Below are 15,046 nucleotides of genomic sequence, written 5' to 3'. Positions count from 1 at the left end.
ACAGGAGGAAGCTGAGCGGAGAGATGGAGAGGGGGATAGGGACAGGGAGAGAGAGGTGGGGGAGAAGAGAGAGAATGAGAGAGGGAAACAGATGGGAAGGAGTGAAGGAGAAAGAGAGACAGTGTGAGGGAAGGTGGGAGAGAGGGAGAGAAGCAGCTGGAGGGGGCAGGTTAAACACGGAGGGAGGGACAAGATCCAGGCTCTGAGACCAACTCCCTTCCATCGAGTCTCAGAATATAAACCCTTGGGGTGGGGTTGGGGGTCTCAGTCAGAAAGCATTGACCCCCTGGGTCCCAGTGAAATCTGTTCCCATTCTCTGGGTTTAAAATCAGGGGGAAGTGCTGATAAAATGGGGAGCTTTGGGAAGTCACTCAGTGATGGGATTTTGTTTGTTTTTCTTGTTTTTTGATTCAAAAGATCTTGGCTCTGATTTAATCAACTTCCATCTCCCTGTCTCCCTCCCTCACACTGCCAACCCTGGGATTTTCTCTCTTTCTGTGTCTGTCTCCATTTCTCTGTCCCTAATCTTGTTTGTGTTCTCTCCCCACCTCGGTCTCTGTCCCTCTCTCTATCTGTCTGTATGCCCCCAGCCCTCCCTCCCTGTCCTCCTGTCCCGAAGGGAGATTTGGACTCAGTATCGTGTGGTATTGCACGTATCATAAACACAGTGGGATCTTGCTGTTCCCTGGGACTCCTGTTGTTGTCAAAACTGTGGGTGTGGGTGGGGGGAAAGAAAGCCCCTTTCTCAGGGTGGAGTGGGGCAGGGGGAAGCCTGGGGACTGGGATCTTGCTGTGCATGAAGACACACACAGTCGAATGGCCGGTAAGTCTCTGCACATACTCCCTGTGCCCCCCCCCCCCAGCCCAGGGCCAGGGACACAGTGAGGGGTGGGGGTGGTGAGGGAGGGTGGGGGAATTGTACACAATGGAGACACAGAGGGGGCTTTTATACAGAGATAGGGGAGTATGGGCAGAGGGGACAGTGGGGTGGGTAGGGGGTAAATGAAGGTACACCGGGGAGAGGGGCAATTAGATTGGGGAAGGAGGGGAAAATAGGGGGGGCTGGAAAATTCCAGGGGAGTGGAAAATTATGGGTGGGGTCACAAATTAGCCGAAGATGGGGGGCTTTGGGGTTACAGAGGAAGGGGATGGTAAATGTAGGGGGAACAGAATATTGGGGGGCAATATTTGGTGGGGGTGTGGATTGGAAAGGGAAATAAATGGGGATGGGCTGGAAACCCCCCCCGAAGTGGGGGAGAGACTGAACATGGGGGTATTGGGAATTGTGGTCAGGAATATAATTGGCGGGGGGGGCAGCACAATAGAGTGAAAATGTGATGGGGGGGAGGTTTATGTAAAGTCCCTGTCTCAGGGAGTGAGGGGCAGTGAAGCAGTCCCTCAAAAGGTCACTGAGTGTCTGCACGTACTCACTGTGTCCCCCCAACATAAAGGGGTGGGTGGGGGAGGGGGTGCTGCCAAATTAGGAACAGACATAACATCCAGGGGTGGGGACAAAACTTTGGGAGGGCAAATAATTAGGGGGAATCCTTATGGAAAACTAGGGAGCAGGGGGTGTCAGGAAAAACCCCTTTGAGTGAGATTGGGGCATGGGGTGGGGGGGGGGGAGGAAGAAGTGACGAAATTGCTGGAGAGTGGGATCTTCCTCTGCCCATCCACGGTCAGTCAAAAGGCCAGTGAGTGTCTGCACATGCTCACTGTGTGGGGAGGCGGTGGGCTATCAGTGAGGAGCGGTCTCTGCCAGAACGGGGACTCAGTCACGGGCCATTCAGGGGCAAATCCCAGGGGGGCAGGACACTGGGCCGTTAATAGAAGGGGGGATAGACACGATGGGCTGAATATCCTTCTCCTGGACTGTGAGCCATCAGGGATTCTGGTCTCAGCCAGTCCCCACAGGCTCCTGTACCCCCTGGACGGGTATTGGGGGAGGTCCATGAGGAGGGTATATCGGACACAGAGGGGCTTTTATATACGTAGGGGGACGTTCAGAGGGCAGGAACAAGGAGGGAGGGGGCCAGAGAAAAGACGGATGGGCCAAAAAACAGAATGGAAAGGGAGTGGAACAACGGAGAGAGGGACCGACAGGAGAGGGAGGGAGTGGGGAGGGAGGGAGTGGGGAGGGAGGTAGAGGGAATGGGGAGGGAGGATGAGGGAATGGGAGGATGGGGAGGGAGAGGGAGGGTGAGGGAAGACCAAGGGGGGAGAGAGGACGAGGGGGAAGGAGGACGAAGGGTGAGGGAGGACGAAGAGGGGAGGGAGGGGGAGGGAGGACGAAGAGGGGAGGGAGGGGGAGGGAGGACGAAGGGGGGAGGGAGGGGGAGGAAGGATGGGGGGAGGGGGAGGGATGATGGGGTGGGAGGGGGAGGGATGATGGGGTGGAAGTGGGAGAGAGGATGGGGTGGGAGGGGGAGGAGGGAGAGGGGGAGGGGGAGGGAGGATGGGGTGGGAGGGGGATTGAGGGTGAGGGGGAAGGAGGATAGGGTGGGAGGGTGAGGGGGAGGGAGGACGAAGGGGTGGAACAGGTCAGGGTGGGGGAAATGAGGGCGAAGGGGGTGAGGACAGGTAGAGGGTCCCACCTGGTTGGACAATGGGAGGAATGAATCCAGTTGGTGGGAGAGAGCAGGGGAAGGAGGTTACTTGAAATTGGAGGACTCCGTGTTGAGTCCTCCAGACTGTAGGCTTCCCAGGAGGGGGATGAGATGTTGTTCCTCCAATTTGTGGTGTGGTTTGTTGTGGTAATGCAGGAGGTCGAGGATGATCATGTTGGGGGGGAAGTGAACTGGGCGGTGACTGGGGGGTCTGGTCAGCCCCTCTGGGCCCGGCTGTGATGCTCAGTGAACCGTTCCCTAAGTTTCCATTGGGTCTTCCTGATGGAGAGAAGCCCACACCGGGAGCACCTGATGCTGGAAACACGGTTGGAGGAGAGGCAGGTGAACCTCTGTCTCCCCTGGAAGAAGGGGTTGGGGGCCCTGGATGGAGCTGAGGGGGCTGGGGGTGTAACAGCAGGGTTTGTATCTTTTCCAGTGACAGGGGAAGGTACCTGGGGGTTTGGGGGGTGAGAGTGATACAAACCCAAGGAGTGTCAAAGGGAACGGTCCTTGTGGAAGGCAGAGAGGGGTGGGGGAGGGGAAGAGGGTCTTGGTGGGAAAGCAAATTCCTGATCCCAAAACAAAGGTCCCATTGATTCCGAGCTCTGGTCCTGGATTATACACTGACCAGGGCAGGGGGGTGTGTTTTGACATTGGGACAGGGGCTAGGGAGATGCTCACTGCAGAACCCTCCCCATTCACCTGGTTCTGGTTGTTATCTCAGTGTTCGGGTTATTCCAGTTATATTCAGGGAGAACCCTCAGGATTTGATGGGAACGGGTCAGGACGGGTGGGGACAGGTGGGGTCAGGTGGGGTCAGGTGGGGTCAGGTGGGGTCAGGTGGGGTCAGGTGGGGACAGGTGATTCTGATGGGGACAGATGTGGACTGGTGGGAATGGAGGGGGAAGGAGTGGGACTGGTGATGACAGATGGGGACTGACAGGAACTGATAGGGACAGATGGGGACAGATGATTCAGTTGGTGACTGGTGGTGAGATGATGACTAATGGCGACAGAGGAGACTGGTGGGAACAGATGGGAGCAGAGGGGGACTGAATGGGAATAATGGCGACAGATGATGACTGGTGGCGACAGATGGGGAGAGATTGGGACTGGTTGCAACAGATGGGGAGAGTGGGGGGGGTGGAGAGAGTGAGGGGGGGGAAAGAGTGAGAGGGGGGAAAAGAGAGGGATTGGTGGCGACTGACAGGGACAGAGAGGGACTGATGAGGATAGAATGGGAATAATGGGGACTGGTGGGGACAGAGGGAGACTGCAGGGACTGGCGGGGCGAGGTGGGGAGAGAAGGGGACAGAGGGAGACAGATGGTTCTTGTGGCAACTGATGGGGAGAGAAGGAGACAGGAGGGGGACAAATTGTTCTGATAGGGACTGGTAGGGGCACATGGGGAATGGGGGGACTGATGGGACTGATCGGGGACTGGTGGGGAAAAATGGAGACTGGTGGGGGATTGGTGGGGACACATTGGGACTGGTGGGACCTGTGGGGACACGGAGGCTGGTGGGGTCTGATGATTCTGATGGGGTCAGATGCGGATTGGTGGGGACACAGGACAGAGGGGAACAGAGCGGAACAGGTGGGGACTGGGGGAACCGGTGGGGAAAGATGGGGACTGGACAAGGGACGAACGGTAGTGGGTGGGGACTGAATTAAACAGATGAGGTCTGCTGGGGACTGATGGGGACAGAAGGGGGCAGGTGAGGGGTGGGGGGGGGTCGATGGGGACGGGGGAGACGGTGGGAGGAGGGGTGATGATGGGGGGGACAATTAGGGGAGGGGGAACAATGGGGGCCGAGGAATGATGGGGAGCGGGGGGATGATTGGGAGGGGCAGATAATGGGGGGGGGGCGACGGGGGGTGGAAGGCGATGGGGGGGAAGGAGACGGGGGGGGGAAGGAGACGGGGGGGGGGAAGGAGACGGGGGGGGGAAGGAGACGGGGGGGGGAAGGAGACGGGGGGGAAGGAGACGGGGGGGGAAGGAGACGGGGGGGGAAGGAGACGGGGGGGGGGGGGAAGGAGACGGGGGGGAAGGAGACGGGGGGGGGAAGGAGACGGGGGGGGGAAGGAGACGGGGGGGGGAAGGAGACGGGGGGGGAAGGAGACGGGGGGGAAGGAGACGGGGGGGGAAGGAGACGGGGGGGGAAGGAGACGGGGGTGGGGAAGGAGACGGGGGGTGGGGAAGGAGACGGGGGGGAAGGAGACGGGGGGGAAGGAGACGGGGGGAGGGAAGGAGACGGGGGGGCAAGGAGACGGGGGGGGGAAGGAGACGGGGGGGAAGGAGACGGGGGGGGAAGGAGACGGGGGGGGAAGGAGACGGGGGGGGGGAAGGAGACGGGGGGGGAAGGAGACGGGGGGGGAAGGAGACGGGGGGGGAAGGAGACGGGGGTGGGGAAGGAGACGGGGGGGGGGAAGGAGACGGGGGGGGAAGGAGACGGGGGGGGAAGGAGACGGGGGGGGGGAAGGAGACGGGGGGAAGGAGACGGGGGGGGAAGGAGACGGGGGGGGAAGGAGACGGGGGGGGGAAGGAGACGGGGGGGGGAAGGAGACGGGGGGGGGAAGGAGACGGGGGGGAAGGAGACGGGGGGGAAGGAGACAGGGGGGAAGGAGACGGGGGGGAAGGAGACGGGGGGGAAGGAGACGGGGGGGAAGGAGACGGTGGGGGGAGAGATTAGGGCGGAAGAGGGCGGTTTGGAATGACTGAACAAAGTACAGTAAGAGGCAGGTTTGGGAGGGAAGGTTTAAAGTGAGTGGAGGAGGTGACAGTGATAGAGAGGTTTGGAGTGTTTGGAGGAGGTGACAGTGATAGGGAGGGTTGGAGTGGTTGGAGGAGGTGACAGTGGTAGGGAGGGTTGGAGTGGTTGGAGGAGGTGACAGTGATAGGGAGGGTTGGAGTGGTTGGAGGAGGTGACAGTGATAGAGATGGATAGAGTGATTCGAGGAGGTGACAGTGATACGGAGGGAGGGAGTATATTGAGGAGGTTACACTGAGAGGGAGGGTTGATGTTACTGGAGGAGTTGACAGTAATAGGGAGTGTTGGAGTGTTTGGAGGAAGTGACAGTGGTAGGGAGGGATAGAGTGATTCGAGGAGGTGACAGTGATAGGGAGGGTTGGAATGTTTGAGGAGTTGACAGTGATAGGGAGGGATGGAGTGTCTGGAGGAGGTGACAGTGATAGGGAGGGTTGGAGTGTCTGGGGGAGGTGACAGTGATAGGGAGGGTTGGAGTGTTTGGAGGAGGTGACAGCGATAGGGAGGGTTGGAGTGTGTGGAGGAGGTGACAGTGATAGGGAGGGATGGAGTGTGTGGAGGAGGTGACAGTGATAGGGAAGGTTGGAGTGTTTGGAGGAGGTGACAGTGATAGGGAGGGTTGGAGTGTGTGGGGGGAGGTGACAGTGATAGGGAGGGATGGAGTGTCTGGAGGAGGTGACAGTGATAGGGAGGGTTGGAGTGTGTGGGGGGAGGTGACAGTGATAGGGAGGGTTGGAGTGTTAGGAGGTGGTGACAGTGATAGGGAGGGATGGAGTGTCTGGAGGAGGTGACAGTGATAGGGAGGGATGGAGTGTTTGGGGGAGGTGACAGTGATAGGGAGGGTTGGAGTGTTTGGAGGAGGTGACAGTGATAGGGAGGGATGGAGTGTTTGGGGGAGGTGACAGTGATAGGGAGGGTTGGAGTGTTTGGAGGAGGTGACAGCGATAGGGAGGGTTGGAGTGTTTGGAGGAGGTGACAGCGATAGGGAGGGTTGGAGTGTGTGGAGGAGGTGACAGTGATAGGGAGGGTTGGAGTGAATGGAGGAGGTGACAGTGGTAGGGAGGGTTGGAGTGACTGGAGGAGGTGACAGTGATAGGGAGGGTTGGAGTGACTGGAGGAAGTGACAGTGATAGGGAGGGTTGGAGTGTGTGGCGGAGGTGACAGCGATAGGGAGGGTTGGAGTGTGTGGAGGAGGTGACTGTGGTAGGGAGGGTTGGAGTGAATGGAGGAGGTGACAGTGGTAGGGAGGGTTGGAGTGACTGGAGGAGGTGACAGTGATAGGGAGGGTTGGAGTGACTGGAGGAAGTGACAGTGATAGGGAGGGTTGGAGTGTGTGGCGGAGGTGACAGCGATAGGGAGGGATGGAGTGATTCGAGGAGGTGACAGAGATACGGAGGGTTGGAGTATATGGAGGAGGTTACAGTGAGAGGGAGGGTTGATGTTACTGGAGGAGTGGACAGTGATAGGGAGGGTTGGAGTGGTTGGAGGAGGTGACAGCGATAGGGAGGGTTGGCGTGTTTGGAAGAGGTGACAGTGATAGGGAGGGTTGGAGTGTTTGGAGGAGGTGACAGTGATAGGGAGGGTTGGAGTGTTTGGAGGAGGTGACAGTGATAGGGAGGGTTGGAGTGTGTGGAGGAGGTGACAGTAATAGGGAGGGTTGGAGTGTGTGGAGGAGGTGACAGTAATAGGGAGGGTTGGCGTGTTTGGAGGAGGTGACAGTGATAGGGAGGGTTGGAGTGTTTGGAGGAGATGACAGTGATAGGGAGGGTTGGAGTGTTTGGAGGAGGTGACAGGGATAGGGAGGGTTGGAGGTTTGTAGGAGGTGACAGTAATAGGGAGGGTTGGAGTGTTTGGAGGAGGTGACAGTGATAGGGAGGGATGGAGTGTGTGGAGGAGGTGACAGTAATAGGGAGGGTTGGAGTGTGTGGAGGAGGTGACAGTAATAGGGAGGGTTGGCGTGTTTGGAGGAGGTGACAGTGATAGGGAGGGTTGGAGTGTGTGGAGGAGGTGACAGTAATAGGGAGGGTTGGAGTGTGTGGAGGAGGTGACAGTAATAGGGAGGGTTGGCGTGTCTGGAGGAGGTGACAGTGATAGGGAGGGTTGGAGTGTTTGGAGGAGATGACAGTGATAGGGAGGGTTGGAGTGTTTGGAGGAGGTGACAGGGATAGGGAGGGTTGGAGGTTTGTAGGAGGTGACAGTAATAGGGAGGGATGGAGTGTTTGGAGGAGATGACAGTGATAGTGGGGTTTGAGGGTCCGGAGGAGGTGAGAGTGATAGGGAGGGTTGGAGTACTTGGAGGAGGTGACAGTGATAGGGAGGGAGTGTTTGGAGGAAGTGACAGTGATAGGGAGGGATGGAGTGATTCGAGGAGGTGACAGTGATACGTAGTGTTGGAGTATATTGAGGAAGTTACAGTGAGAGGCAGGGTTGATGTATCTGGAGGAGGTGACAGTGATAGGGAGGGATGGAGTGTTTGGAGGAGGTGACAGTGATCAGGAGGGTTGGCGTATTTGGAGGAGGTGACAGTGATTGAAAGGGTTAGAGTGTTTGGAAGAGGTGACAGTGATAGGGAGGGATGGAGTGTTTGGAGGAGGTGACAGTGGTAGGGAGGGTTGGAGTGTTTGGAGGAGGTGACAGCGATAGGGAGGGTTGGAGTGTTTGGAGGAGGTGACAGTGATAGGGAGGGTTGGAGTGTTTGGAGGAGGTGACAGCGATAGGGAGGTTTGGAGTGTTTGGAGGAGGTGACAGTGATAGGGAGGGTTGGAGTGTGTGGAGGAGGTGACAGTGATAGGGAGGGTTGGAGTGTGTGGAGGAGGTGACAGTGATAGGGAGGGATGGAGCGTCTGGAGGAGGTGACAGTGATAGGGAGGGTTGGAGTGTTAGGAGGTGGTGACAGTGATAGGGAAGGTTGGAGTGTTTGGAGGAGGTGACAGTGACAGGGAGGGTTGGAGTGTTTGGAGGAGGTGACAGTGATAGGGAGGGATGGAGTGTGTGGAGGAGGTGACAGTGATAGGGAGGGATGGAGCGTCTGGAGGAGGTGACAGTGATAGGGAGGGTTGGAGTGTGTGGAGGAGGTGACAGTGATAGGGAGGGATGGAGCGTCTGGAGGAGGTGACAGTGATAGGGAGGGTTGGAGTGTGTGGAGGAGGTGACAGTGATAGGGAGGGATGGAGCGTCTGGAGGAGGTGACAGTGATAGGGAGGGTTGGAGTGTGTGGAGGAGGTGACAGTGATAGGGAAGGTTACACTGTCTGGAGGAGGTGACAGTGATCGGGAGGGTTGGAGTGTTTGGAGGAGGCGACAGTGATAGTGGGGTTTGAGTGTTTGGAGGAGGCGACAGTGATAGGGATGGAGTGTTTTTAGGAAGTGACAGTGATAGGGAAGGTTACAGTGTCTGGAGGAGGTGACAGTGGTAGGGAGGGTTGGAGTATACAGAGAAGGTGATAGTGAATGGGAGGGTTGGAGTGTCTGGAGGAGGTGACAGTGATAGGGAGGATTGGCCTGTTTGGAGGAAGTGACAGTGATAGGGAGGGATGGAGTATTTGGAGGTGGTGACAGTGATAGGGAGGGATGGATTATCTGGAGGAGGTGACAGTGAGAGGGAGGGATGGAGTGATTCGAGAAGGTGACAGCGATATTGAGGGTTGGAGTATATTGAGGAGGTTACAGTGAGAGGGAGGGTTGATGTTACTGGAGGAGTGGTCAGTGATAGGGAGGGTTGGAGTGGTTGGAGGAGGTGACAGTGATAGGGAGGGTTGGTGTGTCTGGAGGAGGTGACAGTGATAGGGAGGGATGGAGTGTTTGGAGGAGGTGACAGTGATAGGGAAGGTTGGAGTGTTTGGAGGAGGTGACAGTGATAGGGAGGGTTGGAGTGTGTGGAGGAGGTGACAGTGATAGGGAGGGATGGAGCGTCTGGAGGAGGTGACAGTGATAGGGAGGGTTGGAGTGTGTGGAGGAGGTGACAGTGATAGGGAGGGATGGAGCGTCTGGAGGAGGTGACAGTGATAGGGAGGGTTGGAGTGTGTGGAGGAGGTGACAGTGATAGGGAAGGTTACACTGTCTGGAGGAGGTGACAGTGATCGGGAGGGTTGGAGTGTTTGGAGGAGGCGACAGTGATAGTGGGGTTTGAGTGTTTGGAGGAGGCGACAGTGATAGGGATGGAGTGTTTTTAGGAAGTGACAGTGATAGGGAAGGTTACAGTGTCTGGAGGAGGTGACAGTGGTAGGGAGGGTTGGAGTATACAGAGAAGGTGATAGTGAATGGGAGGGTTGGAGTGTCTGGAGGAGGTGACAGTGATAGGGAGGATTGGCCTGTTTGGAGGAAGTGACAGTGATAGGGAGGGATGGAGTATTTGGAGGTGGTGACAGTGATAGGGAGGGATGGATTATCTGGAGGAGGTGACAGTGAGAGGGAGGGATGGAGTGATTCGAGAAGGTGACAGCGATATTGAGGGTTGGAGTATATTGAGGAGGTTACAGTGAGAGGGAGGGTTGATGTTACTGGAGGAGTGGTCAGTGATAGGGAGGGTTGGAGTGGTTGGAGGAGGTGACAGTGATAGGGAGGGTTGGTGTGTCTGGAGGAGGTGACAGTGATAGGGAGGGATGGAGTGTTTGGAGGAGGTGACAGTGATAGGGAAGGTTGGAGTGTTTGGAGGAGGTGACAGTGATAGGGAAGGTTGGTGTGTCTGGAGGAGGTGACAGTGATAGGGATGGAGTATATGGAGGAGGTGTCAGTGATAGGGATGGTTGGAGTGTTTAGAGGAGGTGACAGTGATTGGGATGGTGTGTTTGGAGGAGGTGACAGTGATAGGGAGGGTTGGAGTGTTTGGAGGAGGTGACAGTGATAGGGAGGGTTGGAGTGTCTGGGGGAGGTGACAGTGATAGGGAGAGTTGGAGTGTTTGGAGGAGGTGACAGTGATCAGGAGGGTTGGAGTGTCTGGGGGAGGTGACAGTGATAGGGAGGGTTGGAGTGTTTGGAGGAGGTGACAGTGATAGGGAGGGTTGGAGTGTGTGGAGGAGGTGACAGTGATAGGGAGGGTTGGAGTGTCTGGGGGAGGTGACAGTGATAGGGAGGGATGGAGTGTGTGGAGGAGGTGACAGTGATAGGGAGGGTTGGAGTGTTTGTCAGAGGTGACAGTGATAGGGAGGGATGGAGTGTTTGGTGGAGGTGACAGTAATAGGGAAGGTTGCAGTGGCTGGAGGAGTTTAAACAGATCGGGACGGCTGTGATGTTCCCCCAAGGTGAAATACATAGGGAGGGCTGTTCAGACAGCAGAATATGAAAGCCTCTGGAGGAGGCTGGGTGGTATGAGCAGGGAAGGGAATAGTGTGTGTGAGAGGGAGCATAAAGTGAGTCTGAGTGATGTTTGTGAAGGAGGCCACACATACGAGTGGAATAAATTAACAGCACATACCTCAAGGAACTTCAGGGATGAAACCCTCATTTGAACATGACTGGAAGAATAACAGTAAACTGTCACAGAAAGTCAAAACACTCATTATTAAAGGTAGTGCAGGTTGGACAATGGCAAAGAGATTGTCATGAAGGACAGGGATGAAACAGAATAATGCATGGGTATGCATTCAGATCCACAGTAAGGGGATCATACCAGGGCCTATCCAATGAACCACAGCAAAACAAGTTTACAATTGAATTATAGATGAATGTTCAAAAACATTCACCTCTGAATCAATGTGATTGTACTTCAATGTAAACTCCCTGGCTGAAGCTTGTAGCTGAGAAGTTAGCACAGGACTGGCATCAAACACTTCGTTTTCATGAATTCCACTTCTCTGTAAAATGAGATGACAAAAGAAACATGTTGAGAGACATTCAGAATAAACCAGCCCTTGGCTTGAGTGTTAAATATCCACCTATTGAAGGAGTTTCCAAAATCTACCACCATCAGTTGAGGACGGGAATTGATCAAATGATTTGAGAGAATTAGTATTTTAATGACAAGGTTATGTTGTAGAGATGACTTGGGAGATTTGATAGATGCTTCAAATTTTAAGATATTTATCTAACCGCTAATTGTGTTCTTCCAAAGATTATTTGGATAGCAGAAGATTGGAATACAGGAAAGAGAAACTTATTAATGAACAGAATTAATCTTCTGTGTTAATCTCCTCAATGGCGGAGTACCTACCCAGCATTCCCCGCGATGGTGAATACCCTCTATACTCACTACAGGCGAGGGCGGCGCAGTCGCAGTGCCCGGTCTGTCTCCGTGGGAAACGGGAAGAGACGCGCTTTTCCAGACGGCAAGGCTGCAGGAGCTGGAGAGGGATTCGGACCGAGAATAAACCCTTCCAGAGAGAAGCGAGCACCTTGAAAAATAACGTGTGGTTAAATGTTTTGCAATTTCGAGGTGAAAATCCGCCATCTTGGCCGGGACCGTGGACGCATGCGCACACGGATATGTGACGTCACGGGGCGGGGCCTGAGGGTGATTCATGCAGATGCTGAAAATCTGAGACTGGAGTCACAGAAATGTCCAACATGGAAACCGACCCTTCGGTCCAACCCGTCCATACCGACCAGATGTCCCAACCCAATCTAGTCCCACCTACCAGCACCCGGCCCATATCCCTCCAAACCTTCCTATTCATAAACCCATCCAAATGTCTCTTAAATGTTGTAATTGTACCAGCCTCCACCACTTCCTCTGGCAGCTCATTCCATACACGTACCACCCTCTGTGTGAAAATATTGCCCCTTAGGTCTCTTATATCTTTCCCCTCTCACCCTAAACCTATGCCCTCGAGTTCTGGATACCCCCACCCCAGGGAAAAATCTTTGTCTGTTTATCCTATCCATGCCCCTAATGATTTTGTAAACCTCTGTCAGGTCATCCCTCAACCTCCGCCACTCCAGGGAAAACAGCCCCAGCCTGTTCAGCTTCTCCCTCTTGCTCAAATCCTCCAATCCTGGCAACAGCCTTGTAAATCTTTTGTGAACGCTTTCAAGTTTCATAACATCTTTCCAATAGGAAGGAGACCAGAATTGAACACAATATTCCAACAGTGGCCTAACTGATGTCATATACAGCCACAACATAACCTCCCAACTCCTGTAATCAATACTCTGACCAATAAAGGAAAGCATACCAAACGCCTTCTTCACTATCCTATTAATCTGCGACTCCACTTTCAAGGAGCTATGAACCTGCACTCCAAGGTCTCTTTGTTCATCAACACTCCCTTGGACCTTACCATTAAGTATATAAGTCCTGCTAAGATTTGCTTTCCCAAAATCCAGAACCTTGCATTTATCCGAATTAAACTCCATCTGCCATTTCTCAGCCCATTGGCCCATCTGGTCAAGATCCTGTTGTAATCTGAGGTAACCTTCTTCTCTGTCCTCTACACCTCTAATTTTGGTGTCATCTGCAAACTTACTAACTGTGCCTCACATCCAAATCAAATCAGAAAGTGCTGGAGGAAGTCAGTGGGTCTGGCAGGAGATGTGGACAGAGAAACAGAGTGAACCATTTCAGTTCTGTGTGCATCTTCTTCAGAACCCATTGCCCGGGTGGTGCAGTGTCCTGGGCATTAGCTTTATAACAGCTTCATCCTCAGGTGATCTCTGAAACAAACAGCAGTCTACTTGAATCCCTGGAGTTTTCTGCAGGTGACATTTTTAACCAACCTGTTCAGACGTGTCATGTCCCACTTGTGAAGGAGGTGGGCCTTGAGAATCCAGGCCTTGTTAGTTCGAGGGGAGTCCCTCAGGGTGGAGTCTCAGGGTCAACCATCTTCAGCTGCTTCGTCAATCACTTTCCCTTCAGAAGTGGGGATGTTGGTTAACGATTGGACAATATTCAACATCATTTTCAACTGCTCCGATACTGATGTAGCACATATCCATATGTTCAGGTTGTAAGTTTGCTCGCTGAGCTGGTAGGTTTGTTCTCATTGAGAACAATCTTACAACCTGAACCTCAACCTGAGCTAAACATTTTCTCAAACACAACACATCCATATGTAGCAAGACCTGGTCAGCATCTAGAATCTGCACAAATGGTAAGTAACAGCTGTATCACATCCGTGCCTGGCAAAGCCCATCTTCAACAAGAGAATATCTGAGTATCCCTTGTTGACATTCCACAGCAATATCATTGTTGAATCCTCCATGAACAGCATTCCAGGGGTGTAATATTGATGAGAAACTGAACAGGAGTAGCCATGCAATTGATACAAGATCAGGGCAGAGGCAAAACAATCTTACAGCGCTCAACTCACCTCCTGCCTGCCCACCTTACAAGACATAAGTCAGGTGTGATATGGAATCCTCTCCACTTGCCTGGTTGAATGCTGCTTCAACAACACAAGAAGCTCATCAACAGGTGGGACAAAACAGCACTCTTGATTGCCAACAACCTTCCCCATTCCCTTTCTTCCCCATTGATATACAGTCACAGCAAATCTCTTGTGTAATATTCTTCTGGATAGGGGGCTGTGCTGTCCATCAGTTGGCGAGGTACATCCCACAACATGTTTGCACCTCAGGACACACATTGTCTCATGTATGCTGTAACAACAACCTGATTTATTCAGGAAGGTTCCTTTTTGCTTTTGATGGGGATTTTTGCATCTTTTGATGTGACTGGATCATTTGTTTGGGTGCGGTATAGAATAGAGGAACAATGTCTTTTTGAAATTGGATTTGTTTGTTCTGAGATTTTACCCTGTATGGACTGTGATAATGTTTGAAGATAATTTCACAGAGAAAAAGACTGAAAGAATTGAAGATGAGTGAGTCAAATCAAACATGAAATAAAGATCCAACAGAGTCACTTAATTCATTTGGACATAAAAGGAATGTGTTTATCTGGTATGTCTGTCAGCAAAGATTTCACAAAAACATTGTGAGTGGTAAAGAGACACACACACACACACACACAAGAGTGTGAGTGTTCCACTGAACTGACTGCAGAAATTATTTAACATTATCGAGTTAACATTCTTTAAAAATCCACAGACAGAGAAGCCATAAATATGTTGTGTTTATGGAAAAGGATTCAACAGATCATCCAACTTGGAGATATCTGAGGAGATCAGCACCATGGAAATGTCTGGATTGTGAGAAGGATTGCAAATCCCAGACCAGCTGGAGACTCATCGACACAGACATTCTGGGGAGAGACTGTTCACCTGCTCTATGTGTTGGGAGGGAATTACTCTGTCATCCAGCTTCATGTAACACCAGTGGGTTCACACTGACAAGAGAACTTTCCCCTGATTGTGGGAAAAAAAGAAACTTTAAGATGTGTAAAGGTCTTAAATTTAATGGTCATAATTTAACATCAACCCGTTCCCATGGGGGAGAAGGTATTCAGCTGTTCCACGTGTGGGAAGGTATTCACTTGGGGATCCAGCCTAACAATGTCAGACAAACGTCTTCATCATCGGGAGAGAAGCGTTGTCTGCTCTGTTTGGGAATGAATAAACTTCCCAATTCAGCCTAATGTCAACTGTTGAGTTGACTCTGCAGAGAGACTAATCATCTGCTCTGTGTGTGAGAAGGGATTTATTAAATCAGCAAAGCCTCAAATACACAAGTGTGGCCATACTAGAGAGAGAGAGAGAGAGAGAGAGAGAGACTGTCTGCCTGCACTGAGTGTAGGAAGGGACTCACTTAGTCATCTGGACTCAGTGAGCACCAACACATT

The 15,046-nt window shown here is 53.2% G+C and overlaps 1 long non-coding RNA gene across 1 annotated transcript in view; it reads right to left on the bottom strand.

Moving 5' to 3' along the window:
• LOC140471516 (uncharacterized) overlaps positions 1-11,763 on the bottom strand; it is a 30,946-nt gene extending 19,183 nt beyond the window's left edge. The window contains exons 1-2 of the long non-coding RNA XR_011957065.1: positions 11,561-11,763; positions 11,055-11,165 (exon numbers count right to left, since the gene is read on the bottom strand). This is a non-coding gene — a long non-coding RNA (uncharacterized lncRNA). The remainder of the gene's footprint in view (positions 1-11,054; positions 11,166-11,560) is intronic.
• Between the last annotated feature and the right edge of the window lie 3,283 nt (positions 11,764-15,046).

The sequence above is a fragment of the Chiloscyllium punctatum genome, unplaced genomic scaffold (genome assembly GCF_047496795.1).
Source record: "Chiloscyllium punctatum isolate Juve2018m unplaced genomic scaffold, sChiPun1.3 scaffold_93, whole genome shotgun sequence".
In the NCBI taxonomy this organism is placed as follows: Eukaryota; Metazoa; Chordata; class Chondrichthyes; order Orectolobiformes; family Hemiscylliidae; genus Chiloscyllium; species Chiloscyllium punctatum.
This window is presented reverse-complemented; position numbering and strand designations above follow the sequence as displayed.